Below are 26676 nucleotides of genomic sequence, written 5' to 3'. Positions count from 1 at the left end.
GTGAATCAATCAAAACTAACTTTAGCTGGAAAAAACATTTTTCAAGAGCCACTATAAAACCGAACCAATCTCTGTTACCTTAAATTATATGTTTATCTATGTAAAGCTGCTTTGAAACAATCTACATTGTTAAAAGCGCTATATAAATGAGGATGACTTGACTGACTTGACTTGAGGAAGGGTTTGCTAGGACAGAGATAATGAATGTCTTTAGTCAAGGTGCACATGTGCAGGTTCGGGGCCAGGTGCATTTGTAGAGGGTCAGTTGGCATGGTGATGGCGGAAGCCAGCATGGTTTCTACAAGGCTTAAGGGTATCAGGTACGGTGGAATTCTACCCATGGCTAGGCTGTCAATGGAGGAGCTCACCTCCCTCAGCATGTCTGTCATCAGGGCTGTGACCAGCTGAGTTTGGGCAAAGTCATTCTGGACAACAGTAAACAGCTGTTTCATGGAGTTCACTGTCTGGTTCCGCAGAACCCTGTGAGTGTTGTTAATTACCACAGTTCCCTTCAATGTCTTGCACTTGGTCTGCAGGGAGGTACTCTGGGTTGTGAGTTGCTCTTTTAGCAGTGGGATCTCAGCTTGAATTTCAGTCACATGCCGTCTCACGGTGGCTAGGTTCACTGCGTTGACATGGACATGTCAATGTTAAACAGAGTTCCGATGGCAGCGGCGGCTCCGAGCAACGCTCCAAGGAACCGTTTGGAGCGGCGGTTGTGTCCAATTGTGTCCAGGAAGAGAGAAAAGGAGTAAAGATCTCAGTGAGTGACGTCCTTGGTTGGCTAGGACAGTCTTTTAGCTTCGACGGCGCCGGCATGCCACTTGCTTCGGTGTTCTGGTGCTGCGGTGTGCAGCGCATGGTGCGTCATGGGCATACACTGGCCTGACCCCCCTTTTGCACTGTGGCACCACAAACTTTGGCACAGTGATGTCACAAGGTGCACAATGTGGAATGTTGCTTGGTGAACTGCAGTTGTCTGTGGCACCGGTTATCGGTTGGTTCAGACGGCGTGCGTGGGTGGTTGGAGGGGTATGAGAGGTGGCGTCTCATAGTGTTCATAGGCTTGTCATAGTCTTTGGTAAGCTGTAAGGTGCTGGGTAGCGAATTCAATTGGTGCTGAGGCTGTGTCGTCATGACTGGCTGTGGGAGTTCCCGTGACCTCTGTTGCCTGCCAGTCTGGCTCTGGTGACCTGTGTGAGGGGGAGGGGTTCTCACACTTGAGCCCAAACTTGCAGTTGTTTGAAGTCTATTAAAGGCTCAAATTGATCTAGCAGATCTTGGCCAATCCGAAGTGGCTAGGGTTCATTTGTGAGATGTGCACGGGGTGTACCAGACTCATAGGACCAAATAGGTGAATGGGAGCTACCTGTTTGAGCTGGATGTCGTTCTAGCTGTGGGATTGCACATTCAGCTCACATGTTTGAGATTTAAGAGTTCGATCTTGGCTCTTAGTTTTAGCACTGAGTCTTTCAAAGAGTTGGGCTGACATTAACGTGATGTCTGAGCCGGTGTCTAGCAGGGCGTCAAGGCTCAAATCATTGTCCACAGTGGTTGTTGGGTAGAGTTTTCGGGCCACTCCCTTTTTGATCAGGTTTCCCAGAAGTCTTGGCGTCGGGGATAGTGTGGTGATTGATGGGCGGTTAGGGGCGGTCTCGTGTGGGTCACTGCGGAGGAAGGTAGCCAAAACAGAATTTCTTGGTCGTTTGGGACTTTGGTCCCAGTTGTGGGAAACTGTGCTGTCATGCTCAGGCTGTGCAGCTGTGGTGGCTGGGTGTTGCTATCACTTTGTGATGTGACAGGCAGCTCTGTGGTCTGATGCTGACGTGCAGTGTTCTGGGTGCCTGTTTCAGGTCTTACGCTTAGACATAGGACGTCTGGCCCGTGCCTCTTGTTTCTCTTGTGAGATCTCACGTGCAGAAGCTCTTTCAGCACCTTCAGGATCTCTGCCGTCTATGACATGGCTGCACTGTTTTTTTCTGATGTGTGCTCAGACTTGTGCTTACCAGTGGCATGTTGAGAGGGGTACCGCTCTGGGCTGTCTGGGTTTGAGTCTCTTGATGATGGGGGTAGGCTGTTTCTGGATCGCCGGTAGGCTTCCCAGAATCTTTCAGAGCGCTCCCTCTGGTGCCTTGGACGAGCACCATCACGGTTGTTGCTGCCCTCTGCTGGCCTGGAAAGGGATGTTTCTGGCCAGCTAGTCAAGTTCTTTGGAAGCCATGACGTGCTTAGTGGCAGGGGTTCTTTGGAAAGGCACCCCCCCCCCCCCCCTCGCTGTTGACGGGGGTTCTTGTGGGCTGGCTGGTGATGTTTTGAACAGCGGGCTTCAGAATCAGAATCAGAAAGAGCTTTATTGCCAAGTGTGCTTGCACACACAAGGAATTTTCCTTGGTACTGAAGCTTCCAGTGCACATATACAAATACAGATACAACAAGAAACACAGTAATACAAATTCTACAAATACAATTATTTTTAAAAAATATGAAAAAAATATATAAAAATATATGTTTACAGTTGGGTTTTGTCAGAATAAACATTTCCAGATTATAAACATATTTACCGTATTCTGAATAGTATGAATAAATATAAATATCACCTGAATTTTTAAGATATTGCACTAAACAGTGGGAGTATTGCACGTATTGCATCTTGGGAGATATGTTAACTGTTCAGAAGGAAAATGGCCTGTGGGAAGAAACTGTTCCTGTGCCGAGATGTTCTAGTGGCCAGTGATCTGAGTCGCCGTCTTGGCGGTAACAGTTCAAACAGAAGGTGTCCAGGGTGAGTGGAGTCTGTGATGATTTTACCTTCTCTCTTCCTCACTCTGGAAGAGTACAGGTCCTGAAGGGATGGCAGGGGGCACCAATGATCCTCTCCGCAGTCCGGACTGTCCGTTGTAGTCTCCTGATGTCTGATTTGGTAGCTGAACCAAACCAGACAGTGATGGAAGTGCATAAAACAGACTCAATGACGGCTGATTGGAACTGAATCATCAGCTCCTGTGGCAAGTTGAACTTCCTCAGCTGGCGAAGGAAGTACAGTCTCTGCTGGGCCTTTTCACAGTGGAGTCAATGTGATTGTCCCACTTCAGGTCCTGAGAGATGGAAGTGCCCAGGAACCTGAATGACTCCACTGCTTCCACAGTGCTGTTCATGATGGTGAGTGGGGGAAGTGCTGGGCTGTTTCTCCTGAAGTCCACGATCATCTCCCCTGTTTTGAGCGTGTTCAGCTCAAGGTTGTTATAACTGCACCAGACAGTCAGCTGTTCAACCTCCAGTCTGTAAGCAGACTCGTCACCGTTTTGGATGAGACCGATGCTAGTGGTGTCGTCTGCAAATTTCAGGAGCTTGACAGTGGGGTCTTTAGAAGTGCAGTCATTAGTGTACAGGGAGAAATGCAGTGGGGAGAGAACGCACCCTTGGGGGCGCCAGTGATGGTGGTGAGAGTCTGGATGTGTGTTTCCCCAGTCTCACTCGCTGCTGCCGGTCCGTCAGGAAGCTGGAGATCCACTTACAGACCGAGGATGGTTTGGAGAGCTGGGTCAGTTTGGCTGTGAGAAGACCAGGCATGATGGTATTGAAGGCCGAACTGAAGTCCACAAAGAGGATCCTTGCATAAGCTCCTGGTCTGTCGAGATGTTGCAGGATATAATGCAGTCCCATGTTGACTGCATCATCCACAGATCTGTTTGCTCTGTAAGCAAACTGAAAGGGATCCAGCAGGGGTCCAGTGATGTCCTTCAGGTGGGCCAGCACCAGTCTTTCAAACGATTTCATGACCACAGACGTGAGAGCGACAGGTCTGTAGTCATTAAGTCTTCTAGTGATTTTGGGTTTTTTGGGGACAGGAATGATAGTGGAGCGTTTGAAGCAGCAGGGATGACAGGAGGGGGGAGTAATGGGGGTGCAGGAGGTGATGGTGAATGTGTGAAGTGTAGATCAGACCAGGTGTGTGGTGTGAATGAGGGCTTTTCAAACCTTCCATAAAATGAGTTTAAATCATCAGCCAGGTGTTGATTGTCCACAGATCGGGGGGATGGTGAGTTGTAGTTGGTGATGTTCCTCAGGCCATTCCAGACTGATGATGGGTCGTTGGATGAAAACTGTTTTTTCAGTTTTTCAGAGTAACTTCTTTTAGCAACTCTGATCTCCTTTGTCAGTCTGTTTCTGGCCTGGTTATATGCTCTTTGGCATGACGAAGGTGTTTGAGTTTCCCAGTAAACCATGGTTTATCATTAGTAAATGATAAGAATGTCCTGGTAGGAATGCATGTATCCTCACAGAAACTTATATATGATATTACAGTATCTGTGAGCTCATCCAGATCGTTGGCAGCAGCTTCAAGAACAGTCCAATCAGTGCAATCAAAGCAGGCCTGTAGATTCTGCTCTGCTTCATTAGTCCAACTTTTTACAGTCCTTATTACAGGTTTAGCTGATTTCAGTTTCTGCCTGTAGGTCGGTATGAGATGAACCAAACAGTGATCAGAGAGCCCCAAAGCTGCCCGTGGGACGGAGTGATATGCATTTTTTATTGTGGTGTAACAGTGGTCCAGTATATTACTGTCTCTGGTGGGACATGTAACGTGATGTCTGTATTTTGGTAGTTCATGGGAAAGATTTGCTTTGTTAAATTCCCCAAGAATGATTAAAAGAGAGTCAGGATACCTTTGTTCTGTTTCAGCTATTTGTTCAGCCAGCTGTTGTAGCGCCGTGCTCACACACGCGTCTGGAGGGATGTATACATTCGCGAGAATGAAAGAGGAAAACTCCCGAGGCGAGTGGAAGGGTTGACAGTTTATGAAATGTGCCTCTAAATTAGGAGAACACTTCTTCTTCAGTGTTGTTACATCTGAACACCAACTTTCGTTAATGTAGAAACACAATCCACCACCTCTTGTTTTCCCCGTTAGCTCCGCGATGCGATCCGCTCGGAACAGCTGCAAGCCCGGCAGATGTATTGCGTTGTCCGGTATGGCTTCACTTAGCCAGGTTTCAGTGAAGCACAGAGCAGCAGAGTTTAAAAAATCCTTGTTAGTGCGGGTGAGGAGAAGTTCGTCCGTTTTGTTAGGAAGGGATCGGAGATTCGCAAGATGAATACTGGGGAGTACAGTGCGGAGGCCGCGCTCGCGGAGTTTAACCAGCGTTCCTGCTCGCTTCCCGCGTTTGCGTCTGACCGCGCGTTTGAACAACAGCGCTGCCCCTCCGACGGGAATGTCCTGCAAGACGTCCGAATAATCAAAAACTGTAGAAAAGTTATCTGGTGTGTGTTTCCTAATGACCAGTAGTTCATCTTTGGTGAAACTGATAGGAAAACAATGTCAAGTTCGTATTCAAGATCGTGTCTCTGCTGAACAAGCTCGTGGATTTTAGCTTGGGCCGCTTGCAAGCGTTTTTTGCAGGCCTTGACTTTAGAGTCTCTTCCTTTTAGTTCAGTCTCTGCTCTTGTAAGGAGAGCTTCACCTTTCCTGAGTTTCTCGATGAGTTCCTCTCCGGTTTATTTCTCTGACTGCTCTCTTCGGTCTGTTTCTAGACAAAGATCAGACAGGGCAGTTTGAAGTCTTTCCACTTCCTTTTGTAGCTCTGGGTCTGTTTCATCCTCCTCCTCAGTCTGGTCCTCGGTCTCGACGAGTAGCTGATCTAGACGATTCTGGGTTTGGGGCTGGTTCCTCCGGGCCTCCTCAGCTTGAAGCTTTAGCGTGCTACTTCCTAATCCAGGCCGATGCTGCTCCTTTCGCTGAGTCGTCTCTGGGTTGGATCATGTTTCAACAGCTTGTCCAAGCTGGCGTCCAGCTGCCCTTGGCTCAGGTGCTCTGCGTCCTCAGGCAGGAAGGTAGTTATCATGGCTTTCAGCCATGTCTCGAGGTTGTCCCAGTGGACTGCGGGGCTGGAAGACCGGAACATACTGGCTCACTGTGGGCGAGAGAAACACAGCACACACAAAGAGACCAATGCAAGTTCGTTCACGAGCTATTATACTATTACGGGCTATGCCGTCTATCAGAATTTCGGCTAACTGGTGCAGACAGGTAGAAAGTTAAGTGGGGACAATTTGCATAGGTCAGCACGGGGCCCTAAATAAAGATTTTGACAGGGCGGCAGCTTAGTGGGTCATCTGTTGCCGCTAATGGCTTGGTTGTCAATCTGTTATTTAGCTTTCCTTGGTGATTCTCGTAGGTTCTGTCTCTAGGTGAACTGAAAGGACTAGATCACAACAGAACAGAAAAATAGCAAGATGGAAAAGATTGAAGTAAAATGAAACAATAAAAATGAATAGGTCTGTATTGACATGGAGTGAATAATAACACAGAAAGTGTTACAGGGGATAAGGAGGCCTGAGCCTGCTATGCGTTACTTGATCTTAGTGCTGCATTTGACACCATTGACCAAAACATTCTCTTAAATAGACTAGAAAACTATGTTGGCATTAGTGGAATTTCATTAGCATGGTTTAAATCATATTTATCTGACCGCTATCAGTTTGTAGCAGTAAATGAAGAGATGTCTTATCGATCACAAGTTCAGTATGGCGTACCACAAGGCTCAGTACTAGGACCGCTGCTGTTCACTCTGTACATGCTACCTTTAGGAGATATCATTAGGAAACATGGAATTAGCTTTCACTGTTATGCTGATGATACTCAGCTCTATATTTCTTCCAAACCTAACGAAACTCACCAATTCACAAAATTATCGGAATGCATAGTTGATATCAAAAATTGGATGACTAGTAATTTCCTACTACTAAATTCTGAAAAAACAGAGATTCTAATTATTGGACAAAAAACTTCCACACGTAATAACCTAGAATACCGTCTAACACTTGATGGCTGCTCTGTTAAGTCTTCGTCGTCAGTTAGGAACCTGGGTGTGCTCTTTGATACCAATCTTTCATTTGAAAGTCACGCGTCTAGTGTCTGTAAAACCGCATTTTTCCATCTTAAAAATATATCTAAATTACGTCATATGCTCTCATTGACAAATGCAGAACAACTAGTTCATGAGTTCATGACATCAAGGCTAGATTATTGTAATGCTCTACTGGGTGGTTGCCCTGCAACGCTTAATAAACAAACTACAGCTAGTTCAAAACGCAGTCGCTAGAGTTCTTACCAGAACAAGGAAGTACGACCATATTAGCCTGGTTCTGTCAATACTGCATTGGCTCCCTATTAAACATCGTATACATTTTAAAATATTGCTGATTACTTACAAAGCACTAAATGGTTTAGCTCCCCAGTACTTGAGCGAGCTCTAAGCGCATTATAGTCCTTCACGTCTATTTCGATCTCAAAACTCCGGCCAGTTGATAATACCTAGAATATATAAATCAACTGCTGGCGATAGATCCTTTTCCTATTTAGCACCAAAACTTTGGAACATTCTTCCTAACATTGTCCGGGAAGCAGACACAGTCTGTCAGTTCAAAGCTAGACTAAAAACACATCTCTTTGACCTATCATTCTCATAACACTATATAGACTTCTATAATTCAATATTAGGCTGCTTAGATTAGTTCAGCCGGAACTGGGAACACTTCCCTTAAATCCTGATGTACTCGTTACATCACAAGAAGAATGGCATCTACGCTAATTTTAGTGTCTTTGTTAATCCCAAGGTTTTTCCGCAGCCTGCCAGATCCAGGCCGTTTCCAGATCTGGCGAAGGACTTTCGCCTGGACCTGATGACAATGCAGTGCTGAAGTGCCAACTAGCCTCTCCCTATGGAGGATCCCTATACCACTCTACAGATAAAGCGTTGTGGAATTTTTCGGTTCGCGTACCTACCCAAAGTGATAAGATAAAATAAAATTCTGCATCAAAATTTATAGACAAGACAAGTAGTTTGTTTAGGCATGGTTTGTAAGGAATTACAAACCTGCGCACATATATTCAAACGCACATAACTATAGAATCAAATCTTAATGCGCATGTGAACGCCATCAGCGTCTATCACAGGTTCACGTTTAAAGTCTGTTTAGAGAGAACGGTGTCGTCTTAGCCGCCCCTAATTTAATAACAAATGATCATTTAGACGGAAGTGAATCAATCAAAACTAACTTTAGCTGGAAAAAACATTTTTCAAGAACCACTATAAAACCAAACCAATCTCTGTTACCTTAAATTATATGTTTATCTCTGTAAAGCTGCTTTGAAACAATCTACATTGTTAAAAGCACTATATAAATGAGGATGACTTGACTTGACTTCAACCGTTGGCTCAGCATAGCCAATATAGCGTATGTCTAGACCATGTGCAGCCCGAAGCCGCAACCAATTACACTGTTGAAGTTTATCCTTTAAGTGTTGTACAAAGAAACTCTCCACCAAGGTAGATACCATAGACCCTGTGTCTAAAAGACAATTAACAACTACTCCCCCCACTCTCACAGCTACCTTCGGGCACTGAGCGACAAGGGAGGTGACAGGGTAACTAAGAGTATTCTGATTCTGAGAGCCGCTACAATCCCCTCTCAGCGTGTGGCTCTGCACGCTGAAAGGAGCTAGTTTTCCGACTGAGAAACTGAAACATCAGCCTGAGCTTGGGCCTGGGGTATGCGATCAGTAGCTACCACTCTCGCATTGTCACACTCTCGAGCATAGTGACCAGGCTTTAAGCATCGCCTATAAATGACTGTTGACGGGCGACTAACTGTAGAGGGGCGACTAGAATAAGATGAGCGGGCTGTTCCTTGGAATGTAGTTAAGGCACTAGTTAAGTGATTAATCTGTTCTTTTTGCTTCAGCAACATGGACCGCAACTCTGCCATTTCCGAACTGGCCACACTAATCGGCGGGGAGGCACTGCCTGGCTGAATTTTGGAGTGCTGGATAGCACAAAGAGAGGGAACTGAATAACTCCTACCTCTATTGAAGTCACTGGGCCTACCCTCACACTCCCACCGGATAGCAGCAGCACGCACTTCCAGCATGGACATCCCCGGGGTCTGACGAACAAGTCTCTTTAATTCCCTGCGGAGGTCGGAATCAATCACATGCTCGGTGAACTGGTCATGGAGCAACATGTCAGACTGGGGCACTGAATCAGGGGAGACTTGTTTAACTTTATCCATCAGAGAAAAAAGAGCATGTGAATATTCTTGTAAGGATTCACTGGCTAATTGTTTTCTAGAAAAGAAACTCTCGTGTAAGGCAACATAAGACTGGGAACACCCATAAAGTTCTTTGAGAATATTTGCAATCCTTTCCGGGTTTTCCCGATCTGCCCTGTGCCTATATCGAATCTCATCTTTAGCCTCCCCATCCAGATGATCAAACATAAGGTAAGCTTTGTCAAGTGCACCCAAATGTCTAGTACGCGCACAAACCTCCACCTCTTCCACCCATTCGACAATGCCAATACCCACCCTACCCCGAAATACAGGACACTTCCGTTCCCTAGGGAGATAAACCAACCGTTCATGGGAAACAGGGTTAGCAGGGTTGGCAGAACTGTCAGGCCGAAACACTGGTGGCTATGGGTGCTGCAGGCGGTCGTTATCTGCCTGCAGCTGACGGATCTGCTCTCTCAACTGTAGTGCCCACTTCACTGGAGAGGCGGTGGGCTAGTCAGTGGTTCTCCAACTGCTCATTTAGGTCCCACGCCGTGCCTCCTGCTGCTTTGCCTCTCACCCAATAGTATGCCTTTCAAATCAAAATGTACATAAACAGAAAAAAAATAAATAACCCAAAACAAATGAAAGACACGTCTCTGTGTGCACTATCCAGCCGACTACGCCACTTTGTGACCTGGGGGATCTTTAACCAGATCTAGGATTAAAGGTTTTTGACTACGCCACCTGGTGCCTCTCACACCAAGATATACTTTGCACCTTAACTGCTAAAAACCTAATCTATGGCAAGCAGGTTCATAGAACTACACCAAAGATAAAATGGACAGAGACGTGCTTTCAGTAGAAAAAAAACAATAACTTAATTCTACAATGGTATAATTAAAAGAGCCACACCGTCATACTAGAGCACAGTACTAAAGCGGGAGACCAGACCTGGTATTGGCTGTTACAAGAGGAAATACGATTAACAATTTAACTGGAAAAATACTGATTCACGGTCAAGGCATGTTACCTGTTCGGGACACGCGTGTGCTCTGGAATCTGGTGCCCACGATCACATGCATTCACACACACACACGCACACACACGGGCACAACCACTACAAGCCAATGATTTAATCAATATTGTGAAGTGCAGTTTACCACTACAATACGTGGTGCAATGCGCGAGGACGGAACCAGGACCCTCTCTTGTGAGCAGTAAAAGTAATAAAAGGACGAGAAAGTTATCACTAGCAGAGTAGATAGAGAATGTAAAACTATACACTACTAGAACAGCCAATACCATTAGGTCAGCCGGAACCGGGAACACTTCCCATAAATCCTGATGTACTTTGTACATCATAAGAAGGATGGCGTCTACGCTAATATTAGTCTCTCTGTTTATCCCAAGGTCTACCGCAAACTGCCGGATCCAGGCCATATCCAGATCTGATGAAGGACCTGCGCCTGGACACGACAACAACACATCCCTGAAGTGCCAGCCTCATCAGCCCTGTGAAGGCCTCAAGGACACCTCAACAAACTCGTCTCCATACCGGCGTGATGACTCCGACTCCAACCAGATGAACTGGATAAATATTGTAAAAGTTCTGATCTCATCTGACTTCTGACCTGATCATGCCTGATTCATAATCATACACTGTTCGTTCATTGGCCAAATGAGGACTGGCCCCCTGACTGAGCCTGGCTTCTCCCAAGGTTTTTTTCTCCATTCTGTCACCTGATGGAGTTTTGGTTCCTTGCCACTGTTGCCTTTTCGCCTATCTTCACATTTGTCGCCATTGGCTTTCGGCTTGCTTAGTTGGGGACATTTCATTTTGTATTTAACAATACTATAACAACATTATGTTCCTGTTATCTCTGTAAAGCTGCTTTGAAACAATCTCTATTGTAAAAAGCGCTATATAAACAAAGGTGACTTGACTTGACTTTCTGCATCTCATATGAATGTGTATGTACGTCTGATATTGTTAGATATTAGTTTTATGTGTTAGAATAAAAGTCTCCTTTGTATTTTAAAGATAATTGTTCTTGTGTTATGTGTTTACGAATTTAATGTCTTAAACTGCTGATCTAAGTTACCTTGCTTATATATAGTGTTTCACTATAGTTTGGATATTTATATCCGTTTTAGAGCTGATAGTTACGGCCAGTTCAAATGAACGCTGGACGACTCATTTGCTCGGCCGTTTAAGTGATTCTTTTAAGATTCTCTATAAATTAATTAATAATTCCTTTTGAGCTAAATTGACCTGTCTGACCGAGACATGTTACTTACAGCTCATATTCGTCCGCTCTGGCATCCTTTGTGCGCAGCGCTTCTCTTTGCACGGCTCGAGCAGAGGGAAAGGAGCGGATGCGGGGCCGTCGTCGGCGAGACTGGCCAGTCGAGCCCGCAGGGTAGAGAGCACCATCTCATTGCACTCCGGGCAGCCGTCCTTGGAGAGTGCAGCTTCCGCGCGGTCGCGGCCTAGGCAGGAAGCACAGAGGATGTGGCGATCTCCACCGAAGAGCAGGCCTCTGCACGAGGCGCAGTTGACACGAGGCATTTGGAACAATGCCTGAAATTGCTCTTTTAGTAAAGAGAGTAGCAGCAGCGAACACTCTCATTAGCTTTTAAAAGGATATAGCGCGCCGGATGGCACAGCAGAACAGCGGGCTGAAGGCGACGTCGAGTTGAAACAGGAGCCGGGGTCCTCAGACTGCTTTGCAGGTACATCATATATAGGGGAGAGCGGGGCACAACCTAACGCTTTTTGACTTTCTCAGTTTGTGTAAATCTACTTAGGGGTCTTTTTTTTGTCCCACATTATTTTCACACTTCTAATACAATTATGTGGTTTTGTTTTATTAATACAGTGTATACTTTTTTCTTGATATACCCCGAAAGAATGGAAGTGAAATGTGACAACATGCCCCATAGGTGTAACATGCCCCATAGGTTGTAACATGACCATATGACAGCTTAATAAAAAATCAAAAAAATCTGATCTAATAAAAAAACATACAAAACAAACTCGTTCTTCTGAAAGGCTTTTCAACGACAGCGAAGAAGGCTTCTAATCCGGAGGTCAGCGAAGTGCATACTTGCTGAAGGAGATTAAATCTGGTTGTATGGCAGAGAATGGGGCCTTATATAATATAAGCCATGCCCATCCTGGCGGTCTATGACACGCCAGGATGCAAAGCGACCTGATTGGTTTGCGCGCATGAGCATAGGTTCGTGCAGTTGCCGCAGCTGCACTGCATTTCAAAAATTTGTCTTCAATATTCTCGAGAAAATTAGTTTTTCCCGTAACGTAAGCTACTTACGTAATACATCCAACTCCATTTTCCAAAACTTCTAGGGAACTTAATTCCTATGCAGTTGCCTCTATGCCATTTCCTTAGCTAGCGACTTAAATAATGATGGGAAAATTAAGAGGTATTTTTATGTGCTCAACCAAAATTTATTTCTACCAAAAAGACTCGGGAGAGAAGATACTGTACAATTATGCATTTTATTAACAGCCCAGCAAGCAATATATGCAATAAAGTTCTTTGGCGTAGGCCCCGTCCATAACTCGCGATCCGAGGGTACGGATTCTGCATTTCCTGCCTGAAGATGAAGGCAGAGGCGCAGCCGACCCCCCCTTGGGGTATTGGAAGGGACCGACCTGGTCGTGGTTGGAAGGATGGAGTGAAGACAGTCTTGGTGGAGGTGGAGAGGATGGTGGTAAGTGAAGCGTCAGCATCTGCGAACTCAGACGAGTGTAAGTAAGGATCTTTTATACTTCACGTATTAGAACGCGATTGGATAGATGAGAAGGTAATAAATGACGTAACAATTGAGTCTTCCTGGCAGAACTTGCGCTACGCTTTCATTTCTACCAAAAAGACTCTTGAGAGATTTTATACTGTACAATTATGCATTTTATTAACAGCCCAGCAAGCAATATATGCAATAAAGTTCTTTGGCGTAGGCCCCGTCCATAACTCGCAATCCGAGGGTACGGATTCTGCATTTCCTGCCTGAAGATGAAGGCAGGGGCGCAGCCGACCCCCAAGAATGGGTGGAACAATAATTCCACTGGACGGAGCCCACCCCCAAAGAACGTAAAAGAAAAGTATACCCACCAGCCGTAAATTATGTAGTTCCTAAAATAAATAAAGAAAACGAGTTAGTGAACAGCTGGGTAGACATGGATGTAACAATTTCCGTAGACAGTAGGATATTATAGAGTTCCGTTGATATTGTCGTGGGAACAGTAACTCTATAATCTAAAATGTGGAGCATGCTTTACTTTATATGCTAGATACTTTCTGCTGCTGTAATTACGTAATATGTTACGCATTGCTGACGCTTATTTTTATATATTTATTAATTTTAAATGCTGCATCGCGCTAAGAAGAGGCCGCGGCAAAAATGAAATGAGCCACGCAGAGACAAAGCCACGCAGAGACAAAGCCACGCAGAGACGAGGCCACGCTGAGCCACAGAGAGACAAGGCCACGCTGAGCCACAGAGAGACAAGGCCACGCTGAGCCAGAGAGACAAGGCCACGCTGAGCCACAGAGAAGAGGCCACGCTGAGCCACAGAGACAAGGCTACGATGAGCCACACATAGACGAGGCCACGCTGAGCCACAGAGACGAGGCCGCGCTGAGCCACAGAGACGAGGCAACGCTGAGCCACATAGACAAGGCTACGATGAGCCACACATAGACGAGGCCACGCTGAGCCACAGAGACGAGGCCACGCTGAGCCACATAGACAAGGCTACCATGAGCCACACATAAAAGAGGCCACGCTGAGCCACAGAGACGAGGCCACGCTGAGTCACAGAGACAAGGCTACGATGAGCCACACATAGACGAGGCCACGCTGAGCCACAGAGACGAGGCCACGCTGAGCCACATAGACAAGGCTACGATGAGCCACACATAGACGAGGCCAAGCTGAGCCACAGAGAAGAGGCCACGCTGAGCCACAGAGACAAGGCTACGATGAGCCACACATAGACGAGGCCACGCTGAGCCACAGAGACGAGGCCGCGCTGAGCCACAGAGACGAGGCCACGCTGAGCCACATAGACAAGGAACGAAACGCGCATAGAAAAGCCACTAGGCTGCGCGAAGCCAGACCCCTAAGGACCGTATTGCCAGCGATAGGTGCAAAGAACGAATTATTCAAGCTGAGACCATATGCCTGACATGACTCCCAAGTTGCTCTTTGCAGAAATAGCCCCATTCATGGCTGGCAGATCACTGGCCACAACAAACAGTTGAGACTCTTGAAAAGAAAGATACATGAACATGTAAATCATACAGTAGAGCAAAGGCAATGTCACTCGAGTCTACTTCGCTGATTAGTTCTGGTGATTGGAATGACTTGATAGAACTAATATGACTGTTAGTTCTAAGGAGATAGCAGTTTTTGGTTAAGTACATGAGGTCTTTGACCGGAGCATCCTCCTCCTTAGTCTGCATTTCTCTGTACATTAATGTGGAAATACCCATCACATAAATTATTTCTATCACACATATCAGTGGATTAAGTAGTCACCAGGAAAGTTTGAGTATCACAGCAATTGAACACATTTTCCAATATTGAAGATCTAATTTTAAGTATTAAGGGACTTATTATGAATTAAGTAGGCCTAAATATGTAAAAAAAATAAAAAAAGTTGTTTGTGAATTACATCACTTGTAATTACTGCCATTGTAGAGATATCCACTACAGTATGCACAGTTACAGTATAACAGTTCTTAAGTAGGCTACAAAATTATTTTTTTATTTTTTATTTTTTTAATCAGTTACTCAGTTGTTAGTGGGTATTTGCAAACTTTCCACTATACTGTGGAATATCGGTGACGGGAAACGTGCTACGAACATTTACCCTTTAAGTCGAGCTATTCAGCCCCGTTGCAGTCTGCAGTTCAGTAGTAATTAGGAACACTCCACATCACCGTGGAGACCAATTTGAACTCTGCCGCTGGTGTAGGAAGAAATACTACGGAGAAATACTTACCTGGATGAAGTTTTATCGTGATAAAGGGGACATATTAGCAGTGGCTGGTGAAGCGCCTACCAAAAACTTGAAAAACCGACTTGAAAGCCTTGGAACTGGAGCTTGAACTTGAAACCAGCGAGAGAAGATCGCCTCTTGTGACTTGCAGAGTTGCTGAGTCATGACGGTGGATCGTGATCTGCGGGATAATGGCACCCGTGCAGACAGCGATGTTCTTTGCTGGGCAACTTGTTGAGGATGACATTGCAGTTCTCTTCCTACCGGATTATCCTGGCTGAGCTGACGCTGTTGAAACTTTTGATGACGTGAAGTGGAATCTGATGGATTACCCAGGGTATTTTAGCCTAGAGGAGCAGAACTTCTCATGAGAGGCCTTGGCTGATCAAAACTCTCCGAAGACCCCTGTGCCTACGGGGAGATACGGCACTGAACGCGGGAACCGCGACATGTAGCAGGAGATACGGCAGGACATATCCATCGTCGGAAACATGTTGGCTTGGCGACTGAACGAGAGCATAAGTGAAGCGTCAGTATCTGCTCAGACGAGTGTAAGTAAGGATCTTTTATACTTCACGTATTAGAACGCGATTGGATGGATGAGAAGGTAATAAATGACGTAACAATTGAGTCTTCCTGGCAGAACTTGCGCTACGCTTTCATGGATGTTGTTTGGACTGTGATTAGTGAAATTGGCCTATATCCAACTTATTCTGCTCTAAACAATGCGCGCCGCCATAACGACAACTCCGGTTCCCTACTTCTGGTTCGTAGCGATAGACCTACTATGAGTTCAGGCTCTACATGTGCTGTTGTTGGTTGTTTTAACAAAATTCAAAGAAGATAAAATAAAATAAAAACTTTTTAGAAACTGATTGCTTTGAGCTTAAGTTAAAAAGGAGAGAATGCCCGTGTCCGGTTCCATATCAGCTACATTCAATGCCAGAGAGTACATGTTTTTGGTTAGCTGCTCTTAGTTAATTGGCATCCACCGAAAAGGGTGTATGTCTGTTCACTCCATTTTGTTGAAAAATGTTACCAGTAGAGATGGGCATTTCAAGCAAAAATAATATTCAAAGACCGCTGGGTAATAATCGATTATTATTAGAAAATCGCACCCCTCCATCACATGCACGGACACATGTATACACACCAGAGCATGTGAGCAAAGCCGAGCGGTGTGATGCTTAAATATAAGTAAAAAAAAACTAAAACATACTTTTATATTTATGTTTCATAATATAATGTTTTTTTATTTTATTTCATCTGTGTTGGTTATATAAAAAGGGAACCGCATGAGAGGAGTCAGATAAGAAAACATTTGGAATGGGTCAGACATGATTTTGACTACTTATTAAGTTTTGTTATGTAGAAAGCCTTTCTTTAAAGTGAATTTCATTTAGTATAAATTGTATCTTCATTTTTATCAATGTTTCATCAACAAATTGCCTGGATTAATAAATAAGAATCAAATATAGTAGACAATACAATTAGGACACGGAGGCGCCGGCGTGTGAACTGGAGCGCGTCTCATAAATGAACCGAAACTCAGCGTATAAGATACATGCCTCTGTTGTAGATTTTTCCCTAAACAGATCAATTTTGACTTACACTTCGGCGAGTCTACAGTCGACTACAGCCTTTTACCTAAACCTATATTTCAACGAGTCTACAGTCGACTACAGCCTTTTTTACCTAAACTTCAGCGAATCTACAGTCGACTACAGCATCCGTCTAGTCCTGTACTCCAGCGAGTCTACAGTCGACTACATCCGAGTTTACATTGTATTAATTCTAACTTGTTTTCTAACTCACCCTAAACTAGCCTGCTGCGCAGCAGAAAATAACAGACAGGGTCCAGCAAATGTCCTTCAAATGCTTTTAATCACGGCCAGGAGAGTTCTCGAGCAGTTCTCAGAGAATGTCCCTAGAGAGAGATCTCTAACAAATCCCATTGAGAATCCCACCAGTAAGTAAGTAAGTAAGTAAGTAAAATGTATTTATATAGCACATTTATCACAGCAAAGCTGACCAAAGCGCTGAACAAAGTCAAAGAATAAAAATAGACAACAAATACAGAACAATAAACAATGTAACAAAGAAAGTAAAAAAAAAAAACAACAAGAAAGAAAGAAAGAAAGAAATGTTAAAATTTTAAAATGCCTGGGAATAAAAATATGTTTTTAACTGCATTTTAAAGGTTGTGATAGATGTTGCAAGATGAATGTCCAGTGGTAGTTGGTTCCAAAGTCGGGGGGCCGCTGTTCCGCCCATTTTCATGGTATATAATCGCCATCTAGCGGACATTTGCAGTATTGCAGTTGTTATTTTTCCTGTACATGGGCACTTGCAATGTTGATTTATTAGTTCGGCAGCAGTTCAACGTGCAGCATACTGTAGATTTAATTCGACGCTCAAACAGTCTTTGCCCTGGATAAAGATATGCCTGTAAGTTTATTTACTATTTTAAGCGATGTTTAAAAGTGTTATGAGGTCACATAATCTTTCCTTTTGAAAAATAAGTTTGTGATCGATATGAAAATGTAAAGTTTTCTATCACATGTATACGCACGTGCAGATTGTGATGTACGCGTTTATATGCATTTCAAACAGATTAATGTACAAATTGTAATTTCATTTCTTGTTTATTGTATTTCAGTTTTACAAATAAGAAAAATGATCACAGAAGTAAACATTCTGGAAGGATAAACTGCTTCATGTGTGTTTGTTAGCTAGCTGTCTAGTTTCTTCAAAGTGACGCAGTTGCAAGGACAGCATAGTAAAAAGGCATCAACCACTGAAAAGATGATCAAGAGCTGTATTTACCATCATATGCTGCACAATTCTGAGATCAAAAAGTGAAAGACTGCACTTTGCAAGGAGTCAAGATTGATCCAGATAAGGATGTTGAAAATGCCCAGCAAGCTTCTGAGAAGCGATCTCAAGTATCTGGCTCCAGATATTCTTCACGCTCGAGTAGATCAGCTGCCAATTCAGCAGCTATTCGTGCTCGAGCAAGAGCGGAAGCGGCACACAAAGAAGTGTCCTATGCTGAAAAAGAGGCAAAAATGATGAAAGAGCAAGCAGAATTGGAAGCGGAAACAGTGAGACGCAAAGCAGAATTAGAAGCTAATTTGCATGTGCTACAAAAACAAAGGGCAGCGGTTGCAGCCTCGGCCGAAGCAGCGGTGTATGAAGCCGCAGTCGAACCGGAGGATCCACTTCAAGACTTCTCAGTATTAGCAATTCAAGATTCAGCACAAAGAACCAGTGAGTATGTGGAGAATCATTCACTGACTGAAGATAAGTTGGAGCAGGTTCACATGCAATCTAAGTCTCATGCATCACTACAGTTTCCAGATTCTACATGTCCACAGTTTACTTCAAGAGCTCCTAGGTTTATTTCTCTCCCAAAAAGTAACATAGTCGATGTCTCAACACCAAAAGTAAGCATAAGAGACAGCGGAGGCTACAGTGCTCCACAGTATCCCACATGCTATGAAAAGTCTCATGAATCCCCTTGCAGAGACTATCCAATGAGACCTTTAGAGACTACTGACCTAACGAAACATCTGATACGACGAGAATTAGTAAGTAATGGGCTACTGACATTCGATGATTGACCAGAAAATTATTGGGCATGGAAGACATCATTTCGGAGTTTGATAAGAGAACTCAATTTAACTGCCAGTGAGGAGCTAGACCTGCTCGTAAAGTGGCTCGGGCCAGAATCATCACAACAAGTCAAAAGAATCAGGTCAGTACATGTCCATAATGCAACACTGGGTGTTCAGGTGGCGTGGCAGAGAATAGAAGAATGCTATGGTAGCACTGAAGTTATTGAGGATGCTCTGAAAAAAAAAAACTGGAGAATTTTCCTAAAATCTCTATTAAAGACAATGTAAAGTTGCGAGAGCTTGGAGACGTTTTGTTAGAAATGGATGCAGCAAAGTCAGTAGGCCACTTACCAGGGCTGACGTATCTGGACACTGCTCGTGGAGTTAAACCAATCATTGAAAACCTGCCATACAGTTTACAAGAAAAGTGGATTGCTCAAGGCTTCAAGTACAAGGAAGATTACCGTGTTTCCTTTCCACCATTCAGTTTTTTCACCAGATTCATTGTTACAAGCGAAGATCAAGAATGATCCAAGTTTTTCATTCTCAACGAGCAGTAGTCAAACGTATGCAAAAACAGAGTCGTCTGCAGCAAAGTACAGCGACCGACCATCTGTGTCAGTCAGAAAGACAGAGGTGTCAACGGTGCATACACCCTTTCAAAGGAAAAACCCTGATAAGAAATCAATTGAACCAGACAGTCAATGTCCTATCCACAATAAACCTATTTTAATAGTAAAATAGTACTGGGATACATTAACAATGCCTCTCGAAGATTCCATGTTTATGTGTCTAACAGGGTTGTACGTATCCGAAAATCTACCAACTCAGAGCAGTGGCATCACACTACTACCACTCAAAACCCAGCGGACAACGCTACAAGACCAGTTCCCTTTCGTTGTCACTCCGAGTTACGTCGGATGACGACGATTTGGGTTTCGCTTAGAACACCTACCGACTTCGAGTATTACAAAACGAGCCAATGGCAAAGAAATGCCATGGGTCTGCGGAATTTGCATAACATAACTCCGCCCCACCTCGTGGGTATAAAAGGAGGAAGCCGGCAACATGCAGATATGTTTTCGCTTCGGAGCCAAGAGTATTTCTTCACTCCACAGTCATCTCTGACTTCGCTCTTCGAGACGAGCTTCTCTCTCCGGTGTTGGTGTGACGGCGATCTGCAGCGAGCTCACAGTGCCTGCTGATCTGTGCAGTGATCTGCCAGTGTGTGTGTTTCCCTTTGCGCTTCAACATCGCTGGAGTTTTTTTCTCCTCTCATAAAAGAGCTCGCACGCGGCACGTCTTTTTAAAGACAGCTCACCCGTGCATTTCTGGTTCTGGTATCGGACTCTGATGGGCACGAGCGCTGTCTCTCTGGGAACGTGATCATCGTGTCATATATAGGTCGAGACTCGGTGAACTCGCAAGAGTGAGAGTCCCCTCATCCACCCCCCGATCTTCGGCTGGTGGTCAGGGTGACCTGAGGGTGTTGGTCTGGAACAAGGCGCCGACTCTGTGTCCGCAACCCCAGCCCCCCTCTTTAATGACGGTGCCCGCTAGCGAACTGATGATTCCACGAGTCTACCCTCGGGTGGCCCGTGTGTTTTCATTTGAAGCTACAGAGGATGATGCTGTGTCTGTAGCAGCATTACTAGGTGGGCTTGATTCTTCTGGAAATGACGACTCGTCACAGCTGCCACCCTCTGGTGTGCATACGGCTGTGCCTGAGTCTGATCCAGAGATGACGGCCATGCTTTCCCGGGACGATTGGTTTTTGGGTGAGGCCGCCGACCCCCGTCCACGGCAAACCCCAATATCTTTCCTCCCGGACGTGCATGATGAGATCACGGCTCCGCTCGTTGGTCTCATCCGCCTTTCCTCCCCTCAGGGGGCCGCTGCCAATGGGTACACTGGGGTCCCCCCGGTTGAACGCTCTGTTGCCATGCTACTGTGTCCTCAGAGTGCTTCCCGGGGCAATCCTAAGCACCCGTCCAAAGCCTGTAGTTCTTTTAGTCTACACTAATCTGTGGCGAAATCCTATAGTGCCACAGGACAGGCAGCCGCGTCACTGCATCCCATGACCATTCTGCTGGTCTACCTGACCCAGATGCTCATGGACATGCAGGAGGGCGGGACGGACCCGAGGCTCTTCAGTGAGCTGCGCGCCGCCAATGACCTTGTTCTCCGAGCGACGAAAGTGGCCGTACGCTCTCGGAGTCAGGTGATGTTCACCATTATGGGGCTGACCGGTCTGATGTGCACGATGTCGGGCGGACCCGTCTGCTCGAAACCCCCATCTCCCAGGTCGGCCTCTTCGGCAGTGCGGTTGAGTGCTTCTGCCCAACAGTTCTCAACCGCCCGTGAGCAGATTGAGGTTATTCTGCCCGACGGCCTCGCCGTCCGCTCAGATCCCTCAGTCTGCCCACCGCCGAAGGCTCCCTCCTACGGTTCCAACCCAGCCCATTCACCCGGGCCTGGCTCTGGAAGACCGTAGGGGGGATGCCACAGCCCTCTCCAGCCCCGCCCCCCGCTAAACGCCGGGTTAAGCGGCACTTTTGAGATGGGCTGCTCAGAGTTGAGACTCAGTTCTTATCAGGAGTTGGTAGCAGGGCCACTCCTTTCCCCGGTGGAGGGGTCTCTGAGCATACAGAGTTCTCGGACGACACAGAGCGCCGCCCACAAGCTGTGCTCTCCTCGTCCCCCTCTGTCCCAGAGGCGGTTGACACGGCGTGCCGTCCACGGACCGCTTCGCCCCTGTCCCCCTCTGTCGCCAGACCCCTGACAGAGCAGGCCCCCGTGGAACACTGGTCCTTCCTTGGCCTCCTCTGTCAGGGTGCGGTTATAACCTTGCCTCCACACCGGGCCGCTATGCCGTCCACGTCTGGGCCGGTCATTCCGCTTCGCTGCACCACCGTCAGGGACGTCTGTGGTTCTTGACACCGCTGGCACAGTTGGGAGCCTGCCTAGATCTTCCCTATCTGTTCCGCTGGGTCGCACGATCCATAGGCTCGGCTATGCGATTCAGTTCGCACGGTCTCCTCCCCGCTTCAGGGGAGTCCGCTCCACTTTGGTCGATGGCTATGCCCCTATCATGAGAGCAGAGGTTGCTACCCTACTGGCGAAGGGTGCGATTGAGGCTGTCCCTCCAGCCGAAATGAGGTCCGGGTTTACAACCCCTTCCTCATTGTCCCGGAGAAATCTGGTGGGTTACGGCCAATCCTGGACCTACGCATCTAAACCGCTCCCTTCACAGGGTGCCGTTCAAGATGCTCCTGGCCAAACGCATTTCTGGATGTGTGCGGCCACAGGATTGGTTTGCAGCGATCGACCTGAAGTCAGATTGCATCATATGAGACCGCTTCAGCTTTGGCTTCGCGACCGAGTCCCGAGGTGGGCATGGCAACACGGCACCCTCCGAGTACCAGTTACTCCGACCTGTCGTCAGTACTCACCCCGTGGTAGAACCTCAGTTTTCTACGGGTCTGAGTACCCCTGGAACGAGCTTCCCGGCCTGTTGTTGTCTCAACAGATGCCTCCACGGGCTGGGGCGCCATGCGCAATGGACATGCAATGGACATGCAGACAAACGGGCTAAACCGACCGTCTGCTAGCGGCCTCGCGTCACCAAGGTCAGATAAATCCCATCACATAGAGGCTCTTTCACCTAGATATTATCATATAGAGACTGTGTCTGTTCCCCGAATTTGGAAATCCAAAAAACTTCCAAACCTATCTAAGGTTAAAAATGTAATTGATGTTCAACAAGTAAAAAACAGATACTATACAGATGAGCAAACGATAAAGCTTGGGTTGCTGAATATTCGATCCCTTACTTCAAAAGCACTTATTGTCAATGATATGATTTCAGATTATAACCTAGATGTGCTGTGTTTGACAGAAACCTGGCTAAAACCAAACGATTACATTACTTTAAATGAGTCCACCCCGCAAGATTACTGTTATAAACATGAACCTCGTCCGAAAGGCAAAGGGGGAGGTGTTGCTGTAATTTATAGTAATATTTTCAAAACCACTAAGAAATCTAGTTTTAAATATAATTCTTTTGAAGTGTTGGTGCTAAATGTAAAAATATATAATGTAAACGATAAATTACATTTGAGAATTCTGCTGGCTACTGTATACAGGCCACCAGGGCACCATAAAGACTTTATCAAAGAATTTGCTGACTTTCTATCAGAATTAGTATTGGCTGCAGATAAAGTACTAATTGTTGGTGATTTTAATATACATGTAGATAATGAAAAAGATGGATTGGGATTGGCATTTAAAGACATTGTAAACTCAATTGGAGTTAGACAACACGTGTCAGGACCTACTCATTGTCGTAATCATACTCTAGATCTAATATTACCACATGGAATAGATGTTGATGCCATTGAAATACTCCAGCAGAGCGACGTCATCTCAGATCATTATCTAGTCTCATGTAAATTACATTTAGCCAAGGCTGCAAAGCCAACTCCGTGTTATAAATATGTTAGACCTATCACTTCTGCCACGAAAGATTGCTTTATCAATAATCTTCCTGATCAGTTTCATCATCTCAGCATCCCAGATAGCTTAGAAGAACTCGATATTGCCACAGAAACTTTTAACTCTCTATTTTCCAGCACTTTAGACACAGTTGCTCCGCTGCGCTTAAAGAAGATTAAAGAAAATAGTCCAACGCCGTGGTACAATGAGCACACCCGGGCCCTTAAGAGAGCAGCCAGAAAAATGGAGCGCAACTGGAAGAAAACAAAACTAGAGGTATTTCGGATTGCATGGAAGGAGAGCTCGATTGCTTACAAAGAGCCTTTAAAGCTGCTAGATCTGCTTATTGTTCAACCCTATTAGAAGAAAATAAACATAATCCTAGGTATTTATTTGAAAAAGTGGCTAAACTAACGAAAAAGAAAGCTTCAAGCCCAGAAGTTTCCAAGAAACACAGCAGTAATGACTTTATGAATTTCTTCACTTATAAGATTGATAATATCAGGGACAAAATTATAACTATGCAACCGTCTACTACAGTATCGCATCAGGGAGTGCATTGTAGTCTCCCTGAGGAAAAATTTGATTCATTTGTTGCTATAGGAGAAGAAGAATTTTGCAAAATCGTTAACTCATCTAAATCAACAACTTGTATGTTCGACCCTATACCGACTAAACTATTGAAAGAGATGCTTCCAGAGGTCATAGATCCTCTTCTCAATATCATTAATTCGTCTTTGTCTCTAGGATACGTACCAAAACCCTTTAAGCTGGCTATGATTAAACCGCTTGTTAAAAAAAATGCAACTTGATCCTACAGAATTAGTCAATTACAGGCCGATCTCGAATTTGCCTTTTCTGTCAAAGATATTAGAAAAGGGAGTATCCTCACAACTGTGTGCCTTTCTTGAAGGAAATGCTATCTGTGAGGATTTTCAGTCCAGATTTAGACCGTACCATAGTACTGAGACTGCTCTCATTAAAGTCACAAATGATTTGCTTTTGAGATGTGCCTCTCACTGTTGCATTCTTTGCACTTTATGTTGACTTTACAGTCTTTGGCTACATGCTGAGTAGACAAACAACATCTAAAACAAATGTCGTTTTCTTTCAGGTACTTTTTGCGATCATCTATGTGTCTATTTCTGAACTCACGACACTTTGCCAATGGATGAGGTTTATTGTGGATAGGACATTGACTGTCTGGTTCAATTGATTTCTTATCAGGGTTTTTCCTTTGAAAGGGTGTATGCACCGTTGACACCTCTGTCTTTCTGACTGACACAGATGGTCGGTCGCTGTACTTTGCTGCAGACGACTCTGTTTTTGCGTACGTTTGACTACTGCTCGTTGAGAATGAAAAACTTGGATCATTCTTGATCTTCGCTTGATTAACAATGAATCTGGTGAAAAAACTGAATGGTGGAAAGGAAACACGGTAATCTTCCTTGTACTTGAAGCCTTGAGCAATCCACTTTTCTTGTAAACTGTATGGCAGCTTTTCAATGATTGGTTTAACTCCACGAGCAGTGTCCAGATACGTCAGCCCTGGTAAGTGGCCTACTGACTTTGCTGCATCCATTTCTAACAAAACGTCTCCAACCTCTCGCAACTTTACATTGTCTTTGATAGAGATTTTAGGAAAATTCTCCAGTTTTTTTAACAGAGCATCCTCAATAACTTCAGTGCTACCATAGCATTCTTCTATTCTCTGCCACGCCACCTGAACACCCAGTGTTGCATTATGGACATGTACTGACCTGATTCTTTTGACTTGTTGTGATGATTCTGGCCCGAGCCACTTTACGAGCAGGTCTAGCTGCTCACTGGCAGTTAAATTTAGTTATCTTATCACACTCCGAAATGATGTCTTCCATGCCCAATAATTTTCTGGGCAATCATCGAATGTCAGTAACCCAGTACTTACTAATTCTCGTCGTATCAGATGTTTCGTTAGGTCAGTAGTCTCTAAAGGTCTCATTGGATAGTCTCTGCAAGAGGATTCATGAGACTTTGCATAGCATGTGGGATGCTGTGGAGCACTGTAGCCTCCGCTGTCTCTTATGCTTACTTTTGGTGTTGAGACATCGACTATGTTACTTTGTGGGAGAGAAATAAACCTAGGAGCTCTTGAAGTAAACTGTGGACATGTAGAATCTGGAAACTGTAGTGATGCATGAGACTTAGATTGCATGTGAACCTGCTCCAACTTATCTTCAGTCAGTGAATGATTCTCCACATACTCACTGGTTCTTTGTGCTGAATCTTGAATTGCTAATTCTGAGAAGTCTAGAAGTGGATCTTTTTCAGCATAGGACACTTGGGGGTCTGAGGGGTTTTCTGGGTCCTGGAGGTGTTCTGACATGCTCTGACATTTGTGCTTTTTTCAGTTATTTATAAACATGTTAATGGCAAAGGTGTAAATTCACTCTATATAGCACAAACAGGGCTACCGTAATATGTGAGCAAGATGTATGCACATGTTTGTATTTTTGAGAGAATAATGTTTATGCATGGTTATTGAAAAAACTAAAAACTTAAAGTGTCTGAAATAAGGCCACAAAACACATACTAAATATGTGTCCACAAGACTTTTGACTAATGGGCATTTTTGCCTAGAGTTTTTGCTTCAAAATGATCTGAAAATCATCCTGCATAATCATTTACACAAAACAATACATTGATTTAAATTTTATAAGACACCTTTTGTTTGGAAAGGCAATATGCGTGGAGGCGTGTTCACACCTGAGAAGACAAAGGCCGGATAATGTGCCACATACATAATGAGGCTAATTAATATGCAGCTTTCACACAGGTGTGTCACAGGGTCCCAAAGAATGCAAGGACAAAAGAAATTATCTATATATACATATTTTACAATTAGAAATTGTAACCAATTACAAATAGGTTACAATTACAACAACAATTACAATTTTAACAATATTTCAAGTGTATTCTTTCTTTGTAAAAAGTATACATTTTATCATGCGTATTAAAAAAGGTAAGGATTCATTATTTTGAATATTGGAACAAACACTATAATAACATCTTAGTTGATAATTCAATATGCCTACTTTATTTTTGACAAAACATCATATAGTATATTTAACATGAGCAGAAATTGGTGAACAAAAGCATACCTATTTAATGTGACAGTAGTCTTTTTTTACAGTCAAAACTTTATAATCTATCCAAAACTAATCACAAAATCTTGTCTAAACATACATATTTAGTCTGTAACATATTGTGTATGATATATTAGCATATACATGTTAATTTGCAGTTTGTTGTTTATACAGACATTTTATTTCAACATATTTCAGTGTATTTTTACTCATCTTAGTAGGCTATAGCAATATAGTTTGGATGTGTTCATGTAAATTTAATAACACTTGACTTGACACTCTCATGTTGAGCAGAAATGCTCCTGAAAAATTCAGTGAGATTTATCACACCAGGTGTTGAGCAGAAATGCTCCTGAGG

This window comes from Siphateles boraxobius, unplaced genomic scaffold (genome assembly GCF_051911475.1).
Source record: "Siphateles boraxobius isolate OS27281-9 unplaced genomic scaffold, OSU_SipBor_1 25, whole genome shotgun sequence".
Taxonomy (NCBI): Eukaryota; Metazoa; Chordata; class Actinopteri; order Cypriniformes; family Leuciscidae; genus Siphateles; species Siphateles boraxobius.
This window is presented reverse-complemented; position numbering follows the sequence as displayed.